Source organism: Amblyomma mixtum, chromosome 9, assembly GCF_055824585.1.
Source record: "Amblyomma mixtum isolate Tamu chromosome 9, ASM5582458v1, whole genome shotgun sequence".
Lineage (NCBI taxonomy): Eukaryota > Metazoa > Arthropoda > Arachnida > Ixodida > Ixodidae > Amblyomma > Amblyomma mixtum.
Window position 1 is genome coordinate 123,699,608 of NC_143020.1, and position 23,189 is coordinate 123,722,796.

General features: G+C 47.6%; 2 protein-coding genes and 1 non-coding gene across 3 annotated transcripts in view; 1 reads left to right on the forward strand and 2 right to left on the reverse strand.

Moving 5' to 3' along the window:
- LOC149331073 (galanin receptor 2a-like) overlaps positions 1-23,189 on the forward strand; it is a 207,744-nt gene that overhangs the window by 108,274 nt on the left and 76,281 nt on the right. The gene's annotated exons all lie outside the window — the stretch shown is intronic.
- The window catches only part of LOC149331074 (uncharacterized), a 437,932-nt gene that overhangs the window by 22,855 nt on the left and 391,888 nt on the right, over positions 1-23,189 (reverse strand). The gene's annotated exons all lie outside the window — the stretch shown is intronic.
- On the reverse strand, positions 17,453-17,526 carry TRNAT-GGU (transfer RNA threonine (anticodon GGU)). Its single transcript has one exon. It is a non-coding gene; the product is annotated as a tRNA-Thr (tRNA).

Below are 23,189 nucleotides of genomic sequence, written 5' to 3' on the forward strand. Positions count from 1 at the left end.
TGGAAAGTAGGCACGGCTTTTAAGTACTGAGACACGAATTTCAGGGAAAGAATGTGAGACAAGGAGCTCAGTCGTTAAGTAACCTGTTCATTTAAATGTTACGATAAGAGAAAAACAGTAGCAAAGCAGACATTTGGGCTAGTTGGTGTGAATTCATGGTGGAAAAAAACAGCGCAAACTAAGACAGAAAACACAGAAAAGAGGGGAGACAACCTTCCCGCACACTGCCGGGTTTGCAAATGCACACCCCTTTTCCCAAAAACTAACGTGCTTTTTTTCCACCAAGATAAGGTGACCCGGGAGCGGATGGAAGCGTTCTTTGTCTGAAAAAACGGCAAACGGTGCGTGAGTGATCCTTCAGTGGCCTTGTCAGATTTAGAATTTAGGTACTTAAATAACCGGGTGCACACGCGCGCTGCTCCTGTTTAGATCATCTTGCACGCCTTGCACGTAATCTGTTATGACGTACGCAGTCGTGGGTGATTATTGTATATATTCTGTTCTGTTCTTTCTAATAAACCTCAGTTGCGAGTCAGCGCTTGTAGTGTCCCCCCCTTTTCTGTGTTTTCTGTATTAGTTTGCGCTGTTTTTTTGCACCATGAAGAGTAAAACAGCCCACATTGGTAATGAGTCACATGATCTATCGTCATAACTCATGTGAACTACCGACCATGTCACATTGCTATTTGATGGGGTGATTTCGTGCCGACGATGACCTGGAAATACTAGTGGGGGGAGATCTGGCTGTGATAGCTCAAGCACTAAATGTAGTTTAACAACATGTGACCGCGCGCTTCGAAGACTTAACGCTGAATGTCTAGGAGTAAATTGCACGGTGTGCATGCTTTTTCCTTGCTGCCCTATAGCCGTTTTTATACCGTTGTGCCTTAGCATGCCACTGAAAACGACTCACCAACAGAAAAGTTGAGAACTTATCTTCTTGTTTATTACAAACAGATTAGAGTAAAGTTTTTCCGCTCTCAGCCACGTTGCTCGCATTCAATTTTCCTTTTTAGGCAATTATGGCGTGACTGAAGAGCTTGGAAGCTCCAGATGTAAAATGGTCAAAAACAAAATGAGGAATACACTGCGAAAGCAAGGCAAGCTCCTTCCTTGTCCTTTTGCCGGCTTTCTTTTATTTTATGTTTTTGCACGTTGACTATTTACAAGAAAACCTCGAGTAAGAGAAACGAGCAAAGGAAAATTAAAGACGAACAGCGATGTTTCATCCAATTCAAAGCTGAACCACATGACGAACCTCACGCAATAATGAGAAATGTCCTTCAGCATAGCGAGATCTATCTGCCGGTATAATTTGAAGTGGCGGGTTTTCCGTGCACTTGCGTCCATGCTTGGCTGAGAACCGAGAACGAAATGAGACAGCTGTGGACACCAACACATGCACGTACTACAAATGAAACTCCAGCAAGCAAACTGAAGTGCCCTGCAAAGCAAATTCAAGCCGGGTTTATTAACTTCTCTAAAGAAGAGTCTTGGCGCTTTTTAAGTGAAGTTAGCCTGCGATAGTAACGAGGTTTCCCCTGATACAATCTCTTTTTTGCTGTATGCGTTTCAGCTGTCTCGTTCGCGCTCCATTCGTTGCTGATAGTACGTACACATATAAAAACACATACACGCACGCACAACACATAATCCGACAAAGACACACAGAGACACTCGGGGGCGCAGGAGAGCAAAAGATCGAGCGTGCACATCCAGACACACCCAAATGCACACACACGAGAGAGTTAGACGGTCTGGCGCTCAGTAAAAAACAAAACAAAACAAAACAAAGAAAAACGAGAACGCAAACGGGGCCAGATTCACTAGCATAAGAAGACACGGACAAGCGCAGCCCACATGTGTCGTCTGTGCGTTTTGCTATTTTTGTGTGCAGCGTTTCTTTCAACATGCCCACCCACACACACACACACACACAGGCGCGGCGTGTTCGTCAAGTCGGCCGGTACGCGCTCGTAGCTTTCGCAAGAGCTCGCCTGTCTGCCGGCCAAAGAACTCTCTCTACGTGCTACGGGTCAGTCGGCAGGCCCCGCCGCAGCTGACCGGCGCTAAAAGGGCAGCTCATCGCGCGAGAAAATCGCCGCGGTCTTGCGTGCTTACTCGCCGTGTGTACGCGTCCCATCTCCGAGAGCTCCTCCGTCTGCTCGGTCGGCTGTTGCGTCTCTCGGCGCGCGTATCACTCAGCGGCTCTCTGTGCGTTGCCCTCGTCGGCTGTCTTGTTCGTCCATCGCTTGCGTCGGCCGTGGTCCATTGCGGGGAGCGCGGGCTTTAATGCCAGAGCAATGCGCTACGCACTCAGGACATTCTAGTAAAGGTACGCGGTACGCGGAGAAAAGCACCGGCAGAGTTCTGCAGTGACATAACAATCAAAACAAATCTTTATTTTTGCGAAAGCAATACTACTTGCACTTTCACGCCTTTGCCGTGCCGCGGCGGTGACCACCATTGACCTTCATTTGACCCTGATTGCATTAGATTGGATTGGACTGGACTGTATTGGATTAAATTAGATTAGATTAGATTACACTAGATTAGATTAGGTTACATTTGATTGGATCGGAGTGGAGTGGATTGCATTGGATTGAATTGGTATGGATTGGATTGTATAACCGATGCATCACCACAAGCATGGAGGAAGGAACACTAAGGAGAGGCCCTTCGTATTCCCAATGCATTGACAAGAATGTGGCGGAAGTGACGTCAAAATTTAGGCTTAAAAAGTCGGGCCACTAGCAACGTTGTCGTTGCTAAGAAAACTCGGGCCACTAGCAACGGCGTACGACGTCGTTAGCGTCGTTGTTGCTAGGGGCCCGAGTGTTTCTCGGTGGCGGTGGACGGGCTTTCGGCACGGTGTGTTCGGCCTTGCGTGTTAAAGTCTACATGCCTGGCGTCGTGACGTTATGCACGCATCTAAGATTGCTTTTAAATGCAGCAAATAACCGCTCATTTGATATTTTGTTCGTCAAACTTGGTGTTGTTACGCGGAGCGATCGATGGATTGAAATGAATCTCGCGAGAAGGTGGCACTCCGGAACCGCGCTTCGACACGCGAAGAAGCGTTGATTGTTTTGATCAGCGAACTTTCGCACCTCACCAAGCAGTACAGAAACATGAAGCCGCTCTCGGCGATGCTGAGCTCGCGTTTCGAAGACCACACGGCGGGTGTACGGTAGCCCGGTGAGGATGGTGAGCTGAGCTATAAGCGGCGCGCAATGTCGTCTTCGCCTGGCGTCGGAAAAGGTTCACCGCACCTGTGCGCCGGTCTGTGGCTAGGTGCGTGTTTGCGGGGAGGGAGGTGTAGGAGTGTAGCGGCGAGCGGCGCGGTTTTTTTTATACCTTTCTTTTACGAAGCGCTTGCGAGCCGCGCGCGTTCCCCGCCCCGTAGCTCGTGGAGAAAGAAGATAGGGAGGAGAGCCGAGCCAACTTCCGGTTGCGGGGCGGCTTCACAAAAAGTGACGTCAGGGCCTCTCCTTAGTTCTTTCCTTCCTCCATGACCACAAGTCTAACCACAAGCACCACCACCAGCTACACTACCAGCTGAACCATGGCGTAGGTGCGGATATTGCTTTCGCAATTACCGGGCTTAACCAAGCTAAGCGACAGCGAATTTTTTCCATCAGGTGCTACAGATGGAGGGCTACGAAAAAAAAGCTGCCATTTGGCGGCTTGACGAGTCCGCAGCCCCATATATGAGGCAGCGTCTAGACAGCACCAGATAATGAATAAGCGATAAACAAATCAAGACACTTCATCAGTGCAGAATAAAGGAAAAAAGTCCTGAGCCAGGTAAAACAAACACCAGAATAGATGAAATCAGGTTAGTCAATCAGCAAACATGTCTCTAAGTTTAACAGGGGAACAACTAAATAAATCAAAATTCAGTGACTGATAGTAGTTTAAAAGAAATGACAGAGAATAACACAATCGCTCCATACCAGAATTCAAGCGTGGTACAACAACCTTCCAGTTTCCTCCACGTCTACTATGATAACATTTCGTATTTCATATACGAAATGTTATCATATGCATGTTTCATTTGCATGTGTATCATATGAATGTTATCATATGCATGTTATCATATGCATGTTATCATATGCAAAACATATCATATGCCTGTCATATGTTTTGCATATAGAATATTTTTTGCGTGTTAGAGAATGTAGTTGTGCCCCAGACAAGTTTGGCAGTAGTTGACGTGTGAACAGAAAAGAGAATTACAGACCAATATTTTTGTTTTAGTAGAAAGCATGTATCGGAGACGACCCACTACACCGGTTATTCGAGCAGTGCGCTATACATTCAATTGTAACTCAACGACGTTCCTTGTTCGCACAGTCTGAATTGAAATTTGAAAGCTTTAGGAGTTTTGGTCCCCATAAAAATAAAGAAAGCGTCCAGTGTCGGAATTGGAATGTCAAAAAAAAAGTTTAATCTTGTCAGTACTTAAAGGTGTACTTTGTAAGTAGGCAATTACGGCGCTTGTGTCTGTCTCTCGTTCCATTTGTCAGTGGTGTTTCGTTGTTTCGTTCGGACAAATGAAATTAATTAATTTCACGGGCTAATAATGTTGACGTTGTAATCTGCAAAATGTGTTTTGAGCTTCGTTAGATGATTAATTATCTTTCACAATCATCTCATGCTTCATCACCCATTGCACATAATATTTTTTTTTTGTTCTCGTCGGTGGTGACTCGTGTGACTGAAATTCAGTCTGCAACTGACTGATTTAGCGGTGGCAAATCGGACTCCAAATTTTAACGTTATAGCGTTTAGCGGACGTTCGGAGAATAAGCCGTGCGCGTTATCACCTTAATTCACGATTGGTGGAGAGAGTCGCGACGTGATGATTTGTGGAATTATTGCGTTATATATTCAGGGTGTTTCACCTAAGACTTTACACAATTTTCACTAATAGACTTTCTGGGTTAAAAGAGCGCTTTCTTCTACATGGCACTGTCAGCAGTGTAGTAGTTCAGAAGAAAGCTAAGAATTGCTAACTAGCAGGCTGATTAACTAATATAAAAAAACTGGAAAATTGTTTTCCGAGGAAAGAAAATGGCGGAGGGTAACCCATGTGACGCTAGTCCTTTAAAGAACTTCAAGAGGCGCCGCGGAGGCTCAGTGGTTATGGTGCGCGGCTGCTGACCCGAAAGACGCGGGTTCGATGCAGGCCGCGGCGGTCGCATTTAGATGGAGGCGAAATGCTAGAGGCCCGTGTGCTGTGCGATGTCAGTGCATCGAAATTAATTCCGGAGTCCTCCAATACGGCGTCCCTCATAGCCTGAGTAGCTCTGAGCCTTTAAACCCTATCACAAAAACAAAGAACTGCAGGCTAGGCGACGGAGCCTTTCCAGGCCACGCGTGGCTTTGTTCGAAGAAAGTCGGATTATCGACCGCCACAATGACCAGCGATTCAGAGAAATTGTCGAGGCAACGAATATTTAACGGGTGGGAAACAGGCGTGTGAGCGTGGCGTCGCTCGCACTATCAAGAAAAGAACTCACGTCCTTAGCTGGTTGGCAGCAGTCAGCAAAGAGCTGAGCTGTTGCACTTGCGTGTCAGTTATCCAGACTGTTCATGCCGGCGCTTTCTGTGTGCATATACACGTGGCGACCTCAAGAAATGAACATTTGGAAGTCAGCGCTCGCGTCGTGTCTCTTTCCTGCCTTCGCGCTGCTTAGCAGTGATGAAGGTTGGCTTGCATCGCATGAACTTCAGCCACTGCTTTCGCAGACACCGGCTTCTGTTCTGTCATTAGTTTCACTCTAGGCAGAGAAACTAGGCAAAGCTTGTACTCTTTGCCGCCCGGCATGTTTGAACTCACCGCGAACATTCACGAAACATCGCCTCAATTTTCGGCAACCTCAAAATTAAGAAAAAAAAAGATAATTCACCGCACTCGCAAAAAGCGAGAATAAAATGAGAGGATCTCGCGGGTTGCCCACGCGAAGAGAGTTAGTACCCGGCCACTGCATTGCGCTGAGTCCGCGCTGCACTTGTCGTTTTTTAGGCCGATCATCGCAAAGGGCGCGTTTTTTTGTCTTCCACTCCACAAGTCGGTTTCTAATAACGATGACCGCTTCGCTGACATGTCCTTCCTTGCATTAAGATTTTGTTCAATTCGAGGACGAAGACGACGAAGTGCATCCTTGTGGCATCGCTTTCTATCTGTCTCCAGCGTTTTTAGTGTATTTTGTGTGTGTATTGCGGGGACGCCGCCCCCATCATACGGCGATGGATGTGGATCCTCCTGGGCATCCGACCAGACTGCCGGCACCTTCCTCGAGTTCTTCGAGGAAGCGTTGCAGCCTTCCCAGTGACCCCGACAGCGAGGATGCCATAGAGTACTTCAGCGAGGACAGTACCGAAGGTGAATTTGAGACATACCTCAGCCGCAGGACCAAAAGAAGACTATTAAGAGCCAGCTCCTCATCGAGCCAGTCCACGGTGAAGACACCTGGCCAAGCATCGAAGCATACTATTCTCATCCTGCCTGCGCATCGATCCCACAACATGAGGCGGCTTAACAGGCAAGCTGTCTCAATGCAACTTGAGGCCCTTGTGCCGAACGAAATTAAAGACGTTCGCGTGAACTCGCGCAAAAACGTTGTTGCTGTTGACGTCCATCATGCGCCAGCACTCGAATCACTGCGGGCCATCACTGAACTCGGAGGCATGTCGGTCCGTACAGTTATCCCGCTCGGCGAGGACGTTTCTTCTGGCGTCATCTATGACGTCGATGAGACGATCACGCAAGAAGATCTGCCCATACTTGTGAAGCCAGGAAACGAAGGCACCGTGATTCTCCGAGTTTCACGTCTTGGGAAATCTCGCTGTGTCAAGATTGTCTTCAAAGGCGACAGCCTTCCGTCACATGTGAAGGTAGGGCTTTTTGCGTCACGCAGTACGGCCATTCATACCAAAGCCCCTACAATGCACGAATTGTATGAAACTGGGCCATGTTAGCGGAGTCTGCGCCAACGCGAGTGTGTGTTCCCGGTGTGCCGAGCCTCATGATTCTGAGACATGCATAGCACAAATTCTCAGGTGTTCAAACTGCAACGGTCCCCATGACGCCTCATCTAGAGACTGCCCGCGGCTAAAAGCAGAGCGTGCTGTCCTAAGACAAATGGTCCGAGACAGCTCGACGCACCGCGAAGCCGCCGCGATCGTTCGCAAGAGACGTGCCCGACGCAAGAGGAAATCCAGACAGGCTGCTGCGAATGACAGCCGCAACGACGCGCTGTTGGCGCCTCCTGCTCACCCTCCTCCACCTCCTGTTCCTCCTCGCCCCAGTGTGCTCCGTCCGCCCTCTGTGGACAAGGGTGGCCAGATGTCATCACGTTCCGATCCTTGGCCAGCGCTTCCGCCATTATGCCCTCCTGAGGCCCCTCCACGTAAGCTCCCATCGCCGAGCACGTCGGCCGCTGCAGACGGGCTCCCGGAGCAAGACCGCCAAACCCTCGTGATTTTAAAGACCGTGGTCAACGCAATTCGGCCCATCCTACAGGCTCTGCAATCCCCAACTGCTCGAAGCGTTTTACTAGTGCTGGACTCCCTGGGTTCAGCACTTCAAGGACTTTAATCCATAATGGCTGGCCACCTTCCCTCCTTTCGTGAGGAAGTCAGAGGCGCCACAATCTTCCAATGGAACGCAAGAGGTCTGAGGTCGCGAATGTCAAGTTTTCGTCCTTACGTATTCACTAACTACTTCCCGATATTGGTAATCTGCGAGCCCAAATTATCAGAAGCAATCAGGCTCTCCGGGTACGAATCTTTCTTCGCCCCTACATGCGGGGAACGCAGCCAAGTCTTGGTATACCTCCGCACTGACATGACGTATGTTTGCTGCCCAGTTCCACCTCACAATGACAATCAATACGCGTGTTTCTTAATCAAGACAAAAACGCTAGAATTCACACTGATTGCAGCTTATGTGTCACCCTCCTCTCAATTAGACTGCGAAAGGCTGAAAGCCATCATGGAAGAAACCCGTGCTCCTTGGATCATTACTGGCGATTTTAACGCCCACCATTTGCTATGGGGAAGCACCAGAATTAACGCCAAAGGAAGACATCTGGCGTTATTTGCATCCGACAATGATCTGTATGTTATGAATGACGGCAGTCCGACATACCTGCGCGGCTGTAACTACAGCAGCTGCCTGGACCTGACATTAGTTTCTAGGTCGTTGCACCGGAGTGTTCGCTGGTTCTGTGATGTGGAGACCCATGGAAGTGGCCACATTCCTACCTACCTCAAAATAAGCGGCCTTGGTGCGTCCTCCCCAACCCAACTCGCGCGAATTGACTGGGCAGTATTTCGAAAACATATGGAAGAGACGAGCAAAGAAGCCCTCACTGGCAGGCTGGAGCACACTATAGCTAATGCTATGAACGTTGCGAGAAGTCACATCACGTCCTCAAGAATACGCAGTGATTTTGATATTGAACTAGAACGCCTGCGTGCTCTTCGGCGGCGAGCAGAAAAGCGATACAGACGAACCAAGTGCTTAAATGATCTACGGGAGGCGAGACGTACGCAGAAAAAAATCAAACGAAGAATGGATCAGCTGGCGAATCAGCGCTGGAGGTCCTTTTGTCAGCACTTGGATCCCCGCAAGCCCATGTCCCTTATATGGCGTACTGTGCGGGGCCTCCGTACGCTTCCGCAGCAAAGACAACCCTTCTATGCGTTGGCTGTCTATCAAGATCGACAGCAGTCTGAGGTAGCAACGGACTACTGCAGGAAAATTGCTGGTGTACCAACTGCTTCGAGTTCCCGGCGTGTTCCTCCTACCTCACGGGTCTCAGCCATGGATGTCCTTTTTTCTCGCGAGGAACTCGACGCTGCTCTTGCAGGATGTCGGCGTTCGTCTTCACCAGGGCCAGATGGAATCACATATGCTGCGCTGTCCCACCTTGGCCACGACGCGCGAGAAGAGCTCCTCAAACGTTACAACGACTCTTGGCTCGACGGTGCTGTTCCTCAAGAATGGAAATCGAGTCGATTGATACCCCTACTAAAACCAGGGAAATCTCCACTCGAGCTCTCGTCGTTTAGGCCAATAGCTTTGGCCAGTTGCGTAGGAAAGGTCATGGAGAAAATGATTTTGTCGCGCCTTGAGTGGTACCTCGAACACTACAATATATACCCCGACGCTATGGCCGGCTTCAGGCGGGGTCGCTCTTCTATTGACAACGTCGTTGATCTCGTATCCACGGTTCAACAGCAGAAGCGCTTGAAACGTTTGTCAGCGGCACTCTTTCTGGATGTAAAAGGTGCCTACGACAACGTGACCCATGAGGCCATCCTTGATGCGCTGGAAACTGTGGGCATCGGTGGTCGGATGTTTGCGTGGATAGAGAGCTATCTGTCCAAAAGATCATTTTTTATCCAATGTGAAGATGGCCCGACGCCTGAGCATTACACCTACCGTGGCGTGCCCCAGGGCGGTGTCCTTAGCCCTACATTGTTTAATCTGACTCTCATCGCCCTCCCTGAGAATCTCCCCAACACCGTCCAGATGTGTATGTACGCCGATGACATCTGCATTTGGGCCTCCTCTGTGACGCGTCCCCAGGTGCGTGCAAGACTTCAGCGGGCAGCATCGATCACTTCTTCCTATCTCCAGAAGCAAGGTCTCAGCGTTTCACCAGAAAAGTGCGCGCTAGTGGCATTTACACGTAAATGTATGACTCCATATCCGGTACGCATCGACGGTCAAGTCATTTCTTACAGCAAAACTCATCGTTTCCTAGGGATCCTGATCGACCGCAATTTATCATGGAGCCCGCATTGCACTCTACTGAAAAAAAAGCTAACATCTATCGCTCATTTACTGCGATTTCTAGGTGGAAAATCTTGGGGCTCGTCGGTCCAGTCAATGCTGGAGTTGTACAGAGCTCTATTTGTCGGATGCTTGCGGTACAGTACACCTGTACTCTCAAACACGTGCAAAACTAACATGCGTGCCCTCCAGTCAGTGCAGGGTCAGGCCCTTCGCACATGCCTAGGTCTACCTCGGAGCGCATCAACAATGGGTAGCATTGCACTCGCCAAAGACCACCCGATCTCTACTTATATTGTCCTAGACTGCTTGCGAATGCACATACGTCATATCTCAAGGATTCCACAGCATCACCTTGCGCCTCTGCCACTGCAGAGACCACATTCTGCATTTGCAAAGGTGATAACGACGCAACAGTCGTCGATCCCACAACAGTTCACCCCGGCAGCACTACCTCCCTCTCCTCTGTGGTGTATGCGGCTCCCATGTGTGCGCCTTGCTATTCCGGGGATAGCGAAGAAGTCAAATTTATCGACGCCAGCCATTAAGCAACTGACACTGTCCATGCTCCACTTCGAATATTCGGACCGCACTCACGTCTATACGGATGGATCAGTAACCTCTACTAGTTCTGCTTGCGCTGTGGTCGTTCCTGCGCGACAGACTCAAATTCACCAACTAATTTCGCATCGGACTACCTCTACTGGAGCAGAGTTGGCTGCGCTTCTTGCGGCAGTACAGTATATCTCACAACAATCACCTCAAAAATGGGCTGTTTTCTGTGATTCAAAAGCTGCCCTACAATGTCTTCAATCTGCCTTGAGACATAGCGACCATGAGCAACTTACAGCGGAGATACGATATCTGCACCACCAGGCAATCGAACAAGATCATGAAATCATCTTCCAGTGGGTACCAGGCCATAGCGGCATTGTTGGTAACGCCTTAGCTGATGATGCTGCTCGATCGGCTCACGATACAACCAACACTGTCCGCATACCACTGACAAGAGCTGACGCAGCAAGGCACCTTCAACTGCTCGCCCGAAACCTGACTGTAACGTCGTGGTCTGCCCCTGGAGGTTGGTCACCCCGCTCGCATCACTTCAACCTCTTGCTCCAACATCACATACCATTCGGCCTCCCCCGCGGTGAAACTACGCTGTTGTGCCGCCTGTGGCTGGGAGTGGCGTTCACAAACGCCTATTCCCATCTGATCACAATGGCTGACTCTCCTGCGTGTGACCAGTGCGGTTGTGACGAAACGATCAGCCACCTCCTCTGTGACTGCCCTCGTTTTGAGCGAGAGCGCGGTGTCCTAAGTGTTTCTCTGCTCCGCTTGGACTCGCGTCCTTTAACAGAGTCTAACGTTCTGGGGCCTTGGACTCAACCTTCCAGACAACGGAAAGCGGTGAAAGCGCTCCTGAATTTCCTAAGGGACTCGGGGTTGCATTCCCGCCTATAATCTAAGTTTTCTGTGCGCGCCCTCTGTCCCTGTGACATAGTGGTCGATGGACACTTCACAGACTCATTTCTTGCCGCTCTTTTTCCTTTTTTCCCCTTTGTTCCCCTCCCCAAGTGTAGGGTAGCCAACTGGGCATCGCCTGGTTAACCTCCCTGCCTTTCCGTCCTTTTCTCTCTCTCTCTCTTTTTGTTCAATTCGAAACGTGAGCGCGGTTAAAGTTGCTTCCGTGCGAAGAAAGGTTTGGTTTGGTTTGGTTTACGGGGTTTAACGTCCCAAAGCGACTCAGGCTATGAGGGACGCCGTAGTGGAGGGCTCCGGAAATTTCGACCACCTGGGGTTCTTAAACGTGCACTGACATCGCACAGTACACGGGCCCCTAGAATTTCGCCTCCATGGAAATTCCACCGCCGCGGCCGGGGTCGAACCCGCGTCTTTCGGGTCAGCAGCCGAACGCCGTAACCACTGAGCCACCACGGCGGCGCTGCGAAGAAAGGGTAGTTGATCATATTCTGCTCGGTATAATAGCAGAGTTGTACAACAGTTATCTTTAGCTGGCGCGAACACGTTTTTTTGTTTTTTTACCATTGCAATAAACGTTACTATCTTATTTTATTTGATTAATTTGGACAGACAGCTAATTAATACCTGTAATGAATATTCATATTTTTTATTTTTGTCCCTAATGTGGAAGAACTTCTTGCTGGGCGAGTTGGTGCATAGCTTTCTTGGGATGGCGTTGCGCAAAACATACACAGGAAAGAGCAGAAGACAGAAAGAGCGCAATGTAGATCCTAATGTAGATCCGCCCTTTCTGCATACTATGCGTCCGGCAAAGATTGAAGCGCGCCTCCCTTAAGATACGTCGGCTGTGAGTGCGTGAAAAACAAATAAATGAGCATAATACAATGAAGAGCAAGCACAGAGTTTGCTTTGTTCACAGAGAAAAGAAAATTAGACTACACTTTCTCCGTGCAGGCTGGCAGTGTTTCATTTGCTGATATGTACACTTAATTAACTAAAAGGATTTATTTTATAATATTTTCTAAACATTACAAGCTAAGGCGGGGGCTGAGAGACTGTTTCGTCCATACAAACTTCATTATACGTCTACTACGTCCGCCGCCAAAAAAACATTGGCACACACACGCACACACTTATTAATGCAGCAATTTAAAACCGTCTCTAGAATTACAAAAAAGCACACTTACAAATTATGCATCAACTTTCCAACAAATACATTTTCTTAGGCCAGTTGTAGTTCACAACTTAAAATGAACTTTATTAGTAGAGAGGCAAGTTTCCTAATATACCTGCGTTTACCGTTTCAGCTATGTGTGTCTAACGAGCCAATCTTTTCAGCTTTCTGTCTTCATGAGACATCTTTCTGGGGAATTAGCTCTCAGGTCACAGTTTCTGTAAGAGCCGAAAGCTCACCACTGTATTAAAAAAAAGAACATGGTGTGCATCAGTTCCGTGTCTTGTGTTTCAATAATGTGTAGTCGAGCTCTTTCCGCTTATGAAAATATCCATGTTTTTGAACCAATTGGCTAATTTCGAGCCTCTCAAATGTTTTTGTCTCTGTGATATACACACGAGATGTGGCTCTGTTCACGAAGCAATGCGAGACCAGTGGCGATACAAATTGACGCCATTGACGCAAAGAACATTGAATGGTTGTACAAGCTGGTGTCCCTGTGCGAAGACGCATTGATTTACTACAAATCGAAGCAAGCACAGTTGGCTCACTTCGGACGCGTTGCAAGTGATATTGAGCGGGACAGCGCATTTGTGGACAAAGCTTTACAACTCTCTTTGCAACTGCCAGCCTTGTTTAGAACACTCTTCTGCTTTATATTTAGTTGATATTCGTGCTCTCTGCGCCGTCGAGGGCCTTTAGACAGGTTCCCAGGTCCAGTCGGTGTGGTATTAACAGTTTTCACTCTTGATTCCCTGCAGGGCTTTCTTTTTGGAAAACAAGCCGAGGTAAAGTTAGATGGTTATCTGTTTTTTAGAAAAGAGGTAATAGGCACTTGCGCGAAGTGCCATTCTGCAGTAAGTGATCGTCAGAGCTGACACCGGAGTCTAGCGTTGTAATATGGACGACAGACTTCGCGTTAATTAGCCACTATGAAGAGAACAAATATACAGAAGTGGCTGAAAAAGGTCGGCTAAGGGTTTAATGAAGGCCGGCTACTGATTTTTTTTCTTCCTTTATGACCCCAGGTCAAGAAACACTTTAGTCAGAAAACAAACATGACAGAGAACTGAGCGGACGAAGAGTGAGATAATATATTCGACAAATTAGGACAGGCGCGTTTGCACTTTCCCTCTACCTGGTAAACGCGTCAACCATACAATATGCAGCAGATACGGTGATGAAACGCGTTAGTGAAAAAATAAAACAAATTTGCCTTAAAGGCTTCATTCCGTCGCTTCCTGTAAAACCAGTTAGTTACACTTGGTTGTGTTCTTCGCATTTCACTCTGAAGCTTTTCATCCGCGCGCTATTTCTGGAAAACTGGGCATCCATTTTGTCTTTAACCAGTTGTTATATTATTTTGTTCCTCGGTTGTTTTAGGCGGACCAGCATTTTGAGCCAATTATTCGTAATCGCACGCCGGCCTGCTGCCAGTGCTTTCTTTTTGTACTTTTAAACTCTTGCTTTTGAATGAAGGGCGACGTCCACATCAAGATAGGGAGAAAGCAAGAGATAAAGACGAATACGCGTAAGTACGAAACTTCGGCGAAAGAAGCCGCATCGTCGTTGCCCTCCTTCCATCTCCCTTTCTTCCGTTTTCCCTGAACGCATCTATCCCACGCATTCTGTTTTGTTATGTATTCTGCGCCCTTTGTTTTTTTCTTTTCATTGCTTACGTAATCGCATTTCTGGGGAACGACGGCTCGTTCTCCCCTGTCCAGTTTCCATAATCCCTTGCCGTCGGCTACGGAGCGATATCTTCCAGAGAAGCGTCGCAGCGGCTTTGTTCCGCAGTACGGATACGGCGTTCAACTTTTTTTTTGTTCTTTAAATGGTAAAAGGTGGCGAAGAAGCGTAAAAGAAGCTGCACCGAATCCCATTTCGTCAGAGGCCAACACAATCCCAGAGGCGAATTGGAGGGGGCGGTCAAGCATTTGGGGCGCCATCTAGGAATGTTACGCTGAACGAGCACGCACGTTGCTCAGAGCGAATGCGTTCTTGTTCGCAGCTATAGCGAACTGTGGGTGTATCGTAAGTGAGACATAAATGAACAGCGCTGAGTGCATTACGTTCTCTTTTTCCTTTTTTTTTTTTGCAGATGTTAGGCTGCCTTTCTAGATCTTCCCAGTATTAAAAGTGCACTAAAGAGGAATCTGAACTCGTCTTTTTACCGCGGGAACTCGATCTACACGTTCCGAGCATTCTTACAAAATTCGAACTATTGTCCCGTATGGCCGATTTCCCTAATTTACATCGGATTAAACATCCGGGCTACCACCTTTTTTTTTTTGAACTCACCGCTGACGGCAGAAGGATTCAACCAATCTTTCAGCCAGTCCTGCGACAGCTTGCCGCTCTGCCATCGGTGGAGTGATACCTACCGATCGGCGAAAGCAAAGGGTCCATGCGTATTTCTATTTCCGTTTTAAGTTGAAGCTATGTAGTCACTGACTGGATCTATTTATTCACGGAAACCTAAAACAAAAACCAAAATAAAAGCGAAAGAGAGCTGCCTTGCGACGGCCCGAAAGGCACTCCACGCGTTAGTTGAATCCTCCTACCGCCAGCGGAGAGTAGAAAAAAAAAAGGCGGGAAATGGGACTTTTGATATGATTTAAATTAGAGAAATCGGCCGCACAGCAATATAATTCGAAGCTTCTAAGAACGCTTGGAACGTGTAAATCGAGTTCCCGCGGCAAAAAGGCGAGTTCAGATTCCTATTTAGTGCACCTTTAAGAGCTGATGTGCAGGTGTATTTCACTGGCCTCTGAACGCGAAGATAAGAAAACATAAGACGAACGTGGGGGCGTAGGAGTTCTTAGGAGCTTTGCAAGGGAATGAGTAGGATCAACGCCAAAGAAGCCTGACAAAGAAAAAGAGGTACAAAGAGTAGGATAAAGCCAACCGACGAAATTTATAAGCGCCGTGATTCAAGTATTCGTGAGGATCATGTGTGACTGTTAGCTCTCCATTCAAAGAAAACACAAATGCATTTAATCGGATTAAAGTTCAACGAATATGTGTCTCATTGCTTTATAAATACTGGTCAGATAGGCTGACAGTATTTTATTTTGTAAGTCATCTAAGTTCAGCTTTTGAGTTGCACAATGTATAATAATATAGACAAGTTATCTGTTACTTATATCAAGGGGTCAAATCTCGAGCAGGTCTTTAAATATAGAGCTTTATCTCCTCACAATGCATTTTCTTGTCATAAAGGTGTAAAGAAGAATGTGGGCGATAGCTGCTGCACGGATATTTTCAGTGCCTGCCGTTTTCTGTGCTCATAAGCGACTAACTTCCTCTGTTGATCTTACGTTTTTATTCAAGCATGAATTACAGACAGCCCTCAGAAAACCATCTAGTGATGCTTGTAACGATGGACCAAAGCTCCCATCAATACCTTCATTTCGCAGTTAACTGCTCTGCCAGAGTCCCTCAAAAAGTATTGAGGGGCTTTGGCTCTGCGGTGTTTTAGTTAATAGGCTCTGCAGGACTATCTATGAAATCAGTAGTCATTTTAACATTGCAGTTGTTCTGATGCGTTCCAAGGCAGATGTTATGCAGAGTATTCTGAGTAACTACTGCGTTAATTATAAAGGGGTTTTTGCGACTTACACTTATCGATTTCTTGTCTTGACATATTTGTCAGATCCTAGTTTACCACAAAAGTGACAGCCAAGTTTTTGATTTAATGTGTTTCGAACACCTCAATCAGGCGCTTAAAGAGGCGTGTCTGACAAAGTCTCTGTCCCGAGTGCAATCATTCTGAAAATGGGGAGAACGTGTCACTTCGCAGCCTTTCGCCAGCCTGGTCGTTGTGCGGTATTTAGACGGGGCACCTCGGAGCGGAGGGTGTCGCAGAACGGCGGCAGTGTAACTTCAGCTTGGCCACATTCACATGGGCAGGCGAGGAGAACAGCACTGTTGCCATGTGACCGACCGGCTAAAACAGGGGATGCCACCGCAGGTGCCCCCACACACTGCGAACCTGTCACACAACGCCGCTCAAGCCACCCTTAAAAAAAAATAGGAATGGTTTAGCTCTGGCTAAGCCTGGTCAGTTGCGTTAGCTGCAACGCTTTTCGAGTCGTGCAGCGCGTTCTCCAGCTGTCTCTCGAGCGCGCTGTTTCTCTCTGGCTTGGTCCCGTCGCCATTGCTTCTATTTAGCGCTCTCCATAGCGACAATTGAGATTCCACCGAGGCGAAGCGCACATATAACCCCGCGAAGAGCCACCTCCTGAGTCCTCACCCTCTACCTCGGGGGAGAGCACGCATCTCACGGGAGCGAGCAACTACGCGCGCGGTAGCGGCGCGGCGCCGACGACGGCGACGCCACCTGGCGGAGCTTGGCTGAAACGGTTGCTAGGAAACGGCTGTTCAAGGCCATTCGTGCCTATCGGCCATCGGCTACGCGACGAAGCGAAAGCCTTGTGTAGTGTTGCTAACGCAACAAAAGGAAGCAGAGTGAGAGGAACGTTTGCGTCTGCGGAGCAAAAAATGTCCGTCTCCGCCGCCGGACCAAACGCGGAAGATGCGTCGCCGCCTCTCGAAGCCGTTGCGTGCGCGCGCAGGCGCCCTAGCTAGGAAGGAATACCATGCACCGCTTTAAATTCTGACACAATTTTCTGTAAAACCTTTCGTTGCTACAGTCAGTCACCGTTTCATGTTTCGCCGGTTTCGAAACAGCGTGAGTGTCACCGTTCATATTTTCATTCGAACTTAATCGATTTTACTCTTAATTCTTCGTTACTTCTGTGCCTACAGCGCTGCGAAACATTCAGTGATGATCCCCTCGACGTCTTTCACAAACTCACCAAATAATACGGCATTCTTAACGTGAAACAAACGCTGCTTTGAGAACATTCAAAATGTAATAAGGGAGTAATTACTCGTTGACATCCACCCAAGCGCAGCCATACGGCTACAAAGGAAAGCTATGCAGCTTTCTGAGAAACTTCGCAGTTAAAGAAAAGTTTGTCCTGGTCCGGGGTTCGAACCCGGGACCACCGCTTCACCAGAGCAGTCGCTCTACCAATTGAGCTAACCGGGACGGCAAGCTTATGGTAGGGCGAGAGCGAATTGATCAATAACTCGAAGTGGGAACAGTGTACTTTCAAGGTGGAGTAGATTTGTAATAAGGGAGTAATAAGGGAGGTTTCCCCTAAACATTTGACCAACATTCAAAATGGCATATATCTTCAAGCGCATAAAATTTTACATGGCTGAATCCTCTCCTAAACAACGAAACAAATTCCCATTCTTTCTACTCAACGAATCTCCGCCTCGCATGCTCCTAACAACGTTTCTCATGCATTCATGCTAATCCGTTCTTACTGAACTTTCCTGTTAATGTGGCGACGTTTTGGAAGAACTCTTTAAAAACATCTTATCTTCTGCAGCCAGGCACTGAGTTTAGCGTTGGCGTAGGAGCAGGGTCAGGTTCGACCTAACGCCAGATAATTCGGCTAACTGCACGTGTGTTTCTACAGTGAGTGACATTGTAGGATAGTAAGCGCTTCAATTCTAGAGATGGAACCCAACAAGGCGTACTACTGTGAAGGAAGTCCGGAGAATACTACTTGTGTCCCAATTTGGGGAGTCGAGTCAGGTAGGTAATCCGATTACGAAGTTTGCGGAGATAGGATGCATGGAGAGTACATCCTGCGCCTGGTTGTTACTTGTTCTTCCAACTGCGCTGACAGCAGCTATAGGAGAGGAGTTAAGAGCACAGAAGCAATGGGCGCAACATGGAAGACGGCAGGCTTGTGCCAGCCGGATGCCGGGCATTCTAAGCGCTTCACGTTTTTCACAAAGCCATTTACTGACTGAGTAGCGGCGTCAGATATAACGGAACGGCAACCCAGTTCAGTTCACAGACCACAAGCGCTTTCCGAAGACCGTTTGTGAATTTGAACCATATTTATTTATTTACGCTCAGGGCCCAAGGGCATTACAAAGGGGAGTGGCGGTGAAACAAAAGAAAGTGAACACAACACAGCAAAAAGATATCACGAAACTAAATGGACATTATACAATAAAATTTAACGACTGCGCAACAAGATATAAAATACAAGATCAAAATCAGCTGCAACACAGCCAAGCAGCAGTTGTCAAAAACCAAAAGCACCAAAAAACGACAGCAAAAGTATGTTAAACATTGGAGCAAGAAAGGTTAGTAGCAGCTGTACGGAAAGCAACGGCATCTGTAATTTCAGCAATGGCACGAGGAAGGTGATTCGAACAGTTATAAGTGCTGGGAATGAATGAGTCATGGCAGTATTTGGTTCGACATAATGGGATTCCTACCTTGTGACGGTGATCAATGCGTGATGAAGTGTAGAACGGTTGTGTTAGAAGTTTCTGTCTGGGATGTGTATTATAGTGAAAAATCTTATGAAACAAACATAGCCGAAATACTTTTCTACGTTCCGTTGGTCTGCGTTCGGATGGTCTGAAGGGCTTTGCTTCGGTTGCGGACTCCGTCATTTTTTTTTAATGATATGACTAGCACGATGTTCGACTTTGTAAACATCTCCAAGTTTGCGTGTTTGGGCATAGCTCTTTCATACTTCAGCCTTCCAGCGATCAATACCAGTTCTAGTTCTCTTTCAAGCGCTCACGTTTGCAGAAAAATTTGAGCTCTCTCTAGCTTTCATTCGGACCAGAGCATTTGCGGCTCGGTCTGATACTGGTCCCAAGGTTGCAGAATAGGCCCTCGGCGCTGCGGCCACGTTTCAATAAAATGCGATTTGAGAAAACTCCTGAGTTTTGAGATTTTGGTGATCGTTGAACAACTGTATACGTGGCGGCCGGAACGGTTCCTCAAAGCCGGCGGGCGGCATGAAACTTTGGCTTGGAACTAGTTGAAAATGTAATAACTTCGTTGTTGGCGCTTCGGCAGCCATGTCTGCTGCATCAGGCGGTCAGAAGAGTAAAGCGCCCGTCAGAGCTTCCATAATTTATCTTCGTAATGATTTAATTTTAATGGCGCTAAGGTGATGTGGTTAAATGGCGCCATGGCGAACGTGTTCGGTTTGCACGAGGTTTGGCGAAAGGGGGAAAAATTAGGCAGTGCCTTAGCTCTGGTTAAGCCTGGATATACAAGCGAAACGCTTCAGTTATGCTTGGTTTGACGGCCGTCCGCACACTGCCTGCACGGAGGCGGAGGAGGAGACGGAAATCGGCGCGGTTAAAACTGCCTGCAGGAATGCGGAGAGGAGGGTTGCCGGCTGCGGCGCGGGCAACACGCGGCTGCAACGAAAGGTCAAGCGGTGGGCGAGGAGGCGAAGCGCGCAGTTGTAGCGACTAGAAAGACTAGAAAGTTTCCAGGGATAAGGTGGCCGCAGCTGGCTCAAGACAGCTGGGATTGATTGGAGAGACATTGGAGAGGCCTCTGTCCTGCAGTGGGCGTGCTCAGTCTGTTGATGATGAAGTAGAGGGTGGAAGAAAGACCCAAATATTTTAGCATTTCAGCTTTAGGAAGCCGATCACAGGGTTAGCGAAAAGCCTGTTCCCATTAAAAAACCGATTGGTGCCCAGCAGCGCTGGGGATAGAACCCAGTATCTGTCGCACACTGAACGAATGCTCAAACCACAGTGAATAGCTTAAAAGGCAGACGAAGTGTTGAGTGAGGATAGTATACAGAGGCAAGGTAGCCTCTTGTCGATCCACTGCTGCTTCGCGGTAGAAGAAGACGATTTGGCACATGCAAATGATCTTGCAGAATTCGAAAATAACTTCTTGGGAAAAAATTTGAGAAGAAGCAAGAAATTACATTTAAGAATGTACGAAGGAATGAAAAAAAAAGATGGAACAGATTGTCGTTAAATAAGGAAAGGAAAAGGGGATCGAAATTTCTTCAAGTGGAGCTAGCTGAACAAATAGTCGCCGTCTTGTACGTACGTTCTCTCCATGTAGTCTGCCATTAGACATAACTGTTTTGTACGCTGGTAACACTGCGTGCCTGCCTGCGAATTTAACGAATCAGGCCCTCCTTTATTTCATTTTTCTGAACTTGCCTCGCTTCATTAATTCTGTTTTTGTTTCATGCATAGCTAATTTCTCGCTCTTGGCAGTTGTTTGGTCAGGTAGTTGGTTTCACCTTTCGATGCTCTTTTTAATCGTGGGACGTTGTATTCATTTGCCAGAGATAACGACCACTTAATATCTCTTTTTTATATTAACTTTTGCGAGCCAGACAGGAGCGAAGTGTACTTTCAGAGTGTTGAAAGCAAACGAACCATAATGAACACTGTTTACGTAAAATTCCCCTTGTGAACTGCATGCGTACTAATGGTCAATTCTAGAGTAGATTATAAGCTAGATGGTTTTTGCAGCCTGCCCGTAGTTTTCGTTGAACGCAATGCTGATCGTCGTCGTCTGCGCCAGGTTTAAAGCCCGCTTTATTTCGTTCTGAGACGTGTCGGCAGCCGCGGACTACTCCGGAGTGTCTCCTAGTCTGTGCTGAAAAACAGACCCGTTTCGAAAGCGGAAGCGGCGTAATTCCGCTAAGCATGTATTAAGGCATGTGTAAGTGGTCCGAAAGTTCAGGACGTCGTTATTATGGCTGGTCTGCATTGTTAGAAACTGTCGCAAAAGCGAGAAAAAGAAAATAATGCGGAAACAAAATAGAAGGGTACCTCACACGTATAATGCAGCGAGGAGAAAAGGCGGCAGTGTGTACTTGACGTATCACACTTTTTACCAGCCTATGCATGAACATCCGAAAGGTTAAAAAGCGGTATGTATCGAGACATTCTACGGGAAGCGCGCCAAGCGCCATATCCTTAAAATCCGCTCTCTGTAATGACTAAAGCCAAATACGTGGTTGCCGCTACCGGAGGTACCTTTGTTCGCTGGAGTGTTCGTCGGGTAAATCTGAGAAAATCCGCGCCACACAGGCGCCTTCAAACGCTGATGGCTGGTTCTCATTTCGGCGTCTGGCTAGCTGACATAAAACACCTGGAACGGCTGGACATTCAGATAACGACGTCATTTTGAAGGTTTTTCATGATGGGCTACTGTGATTGCAAGAGTCGGATATTTCTCATAAGGAAGGTCAAATAAAGGCCAAGCACGCTGAATATTGACTGCACTAATCTGCGAACCCAAATGGGGCAATCTACACCGTCGGGGCACGGCTGTTGGGTTCACTTCATGCGTGACTGCCTGCTCTTTCCCTCCCTTACTTTCTCTCTCTTTCCACGCACGCACGCACGCACGCACGCACGCACGCACGCACGCACGCACGCACGCACGCACGCACGCACGCACGCGCGCAAGGGTGGGCGCCGTACTGCAGGGGAAGCGTTTTTGCAATTTGAGCAAGCGATTCTTTCGTTCAGGAAACCGTCATCATCATGGTCGGTAGGCAATGTATGAGCATTCCGACCCTCTGATACATAATGTTTAATTGTTCATCATAAGTAAAAAAAAAAAACAAAGATTTAAAAGTGAGCCCACCGGTCGGTAAACGAAAAGGTGGATTGCCTCCAACCTTCATCAGAATGGTGCACCTAATACCAGAGTTAAATAAGGAACGCTCTTTCCACTCGCATCCCTTCTATGGATGGACCTAATGGGCTGCCCCTGTGAGCTAGCATTTCGTCGTCTGGTGTGGATCCGCGATCGACTGGGATATTGAAACTTTCTAACGGACGTTTGTGGGATATACAAGAATTTTTTTCCAAGGCTCAATCTATTTCTGATACGTTCGTTGTCGGTGCATTTTAGCCATTTCCTTTTTACGAGCAGGAAATCACGGATTCTCTGCCTCACGTGTCCACGGAGTCAGCGTACTGTCGACTATCACTTGGAGCAATGCCCACGGCTCATTAGAAGCTGCACAACTTGGGCGCGGAAAGAAATATACTACGCTGCTGTGTAGCTGCGGGATAAAATTGAGCTGTAGTTAAAGTTTCGCCTTTGTATTATCAACCTCATTTGAAACCCTTCGGAAGAGCCTGATATGGTTTTTTTCTGAGACAACCACCACTCGTGAGGAAAAATGTGAGATTACAGTCGATATCACGTGGTTCAAGCTGTACCACAAGTAAAAGGTAGTGGTTTTTCTTAGAGTTCTACACTGTAGGACGCCTCAGAAGTCGGTGCTGAGAAAAGTATTTGCATCAATTAAAGGCTGTGTTAAATGATGGTTTTTATTTACTCTTTAGTGGCATAAAAATTTCTGACTGGGAAAAAAAATGTCTGTCGGTTTAGCATTGCTAAGGAGGGAACATTGTGGGAAAGCACAGATTTTTATTTATTTATTTATCAGTGTATTCTATATAATGCCGTACAAGCCTTTCTTTTTTTTTTTTGGGGGGGGGGGGGGGGGGTGGGGGGTGTTGGAAAATACAAGGCAAGAGCGGCCGCCGCGGTGGCTCAGCGGTTATGGTGCTCGGCTGCTAGCCCGAAAGACGCGGGTTCGATCCCGGCCGCGGCGGTTGAATTTCTTTGGAGGAGAAATTCTAGAGGCCCGTGTACTGTGCGATGTCAGTGCACGTTAAAGAACCCCAGGTGGTCGAAATTTCCGGAGCCCTCCACTACGGCGTCTCTCATAGCCTAAGTCGCTTTGGGACGTTAAAACCCCATAAACCATAGAAACAAGGCAAGAGCGCAAATGCAGGAATTACATCAACAATCAAAAATGTGTAACAGTGGAATAAATTCAGCATAGAAACAAAACAGTTATTTGATACGACAGTTGCAAC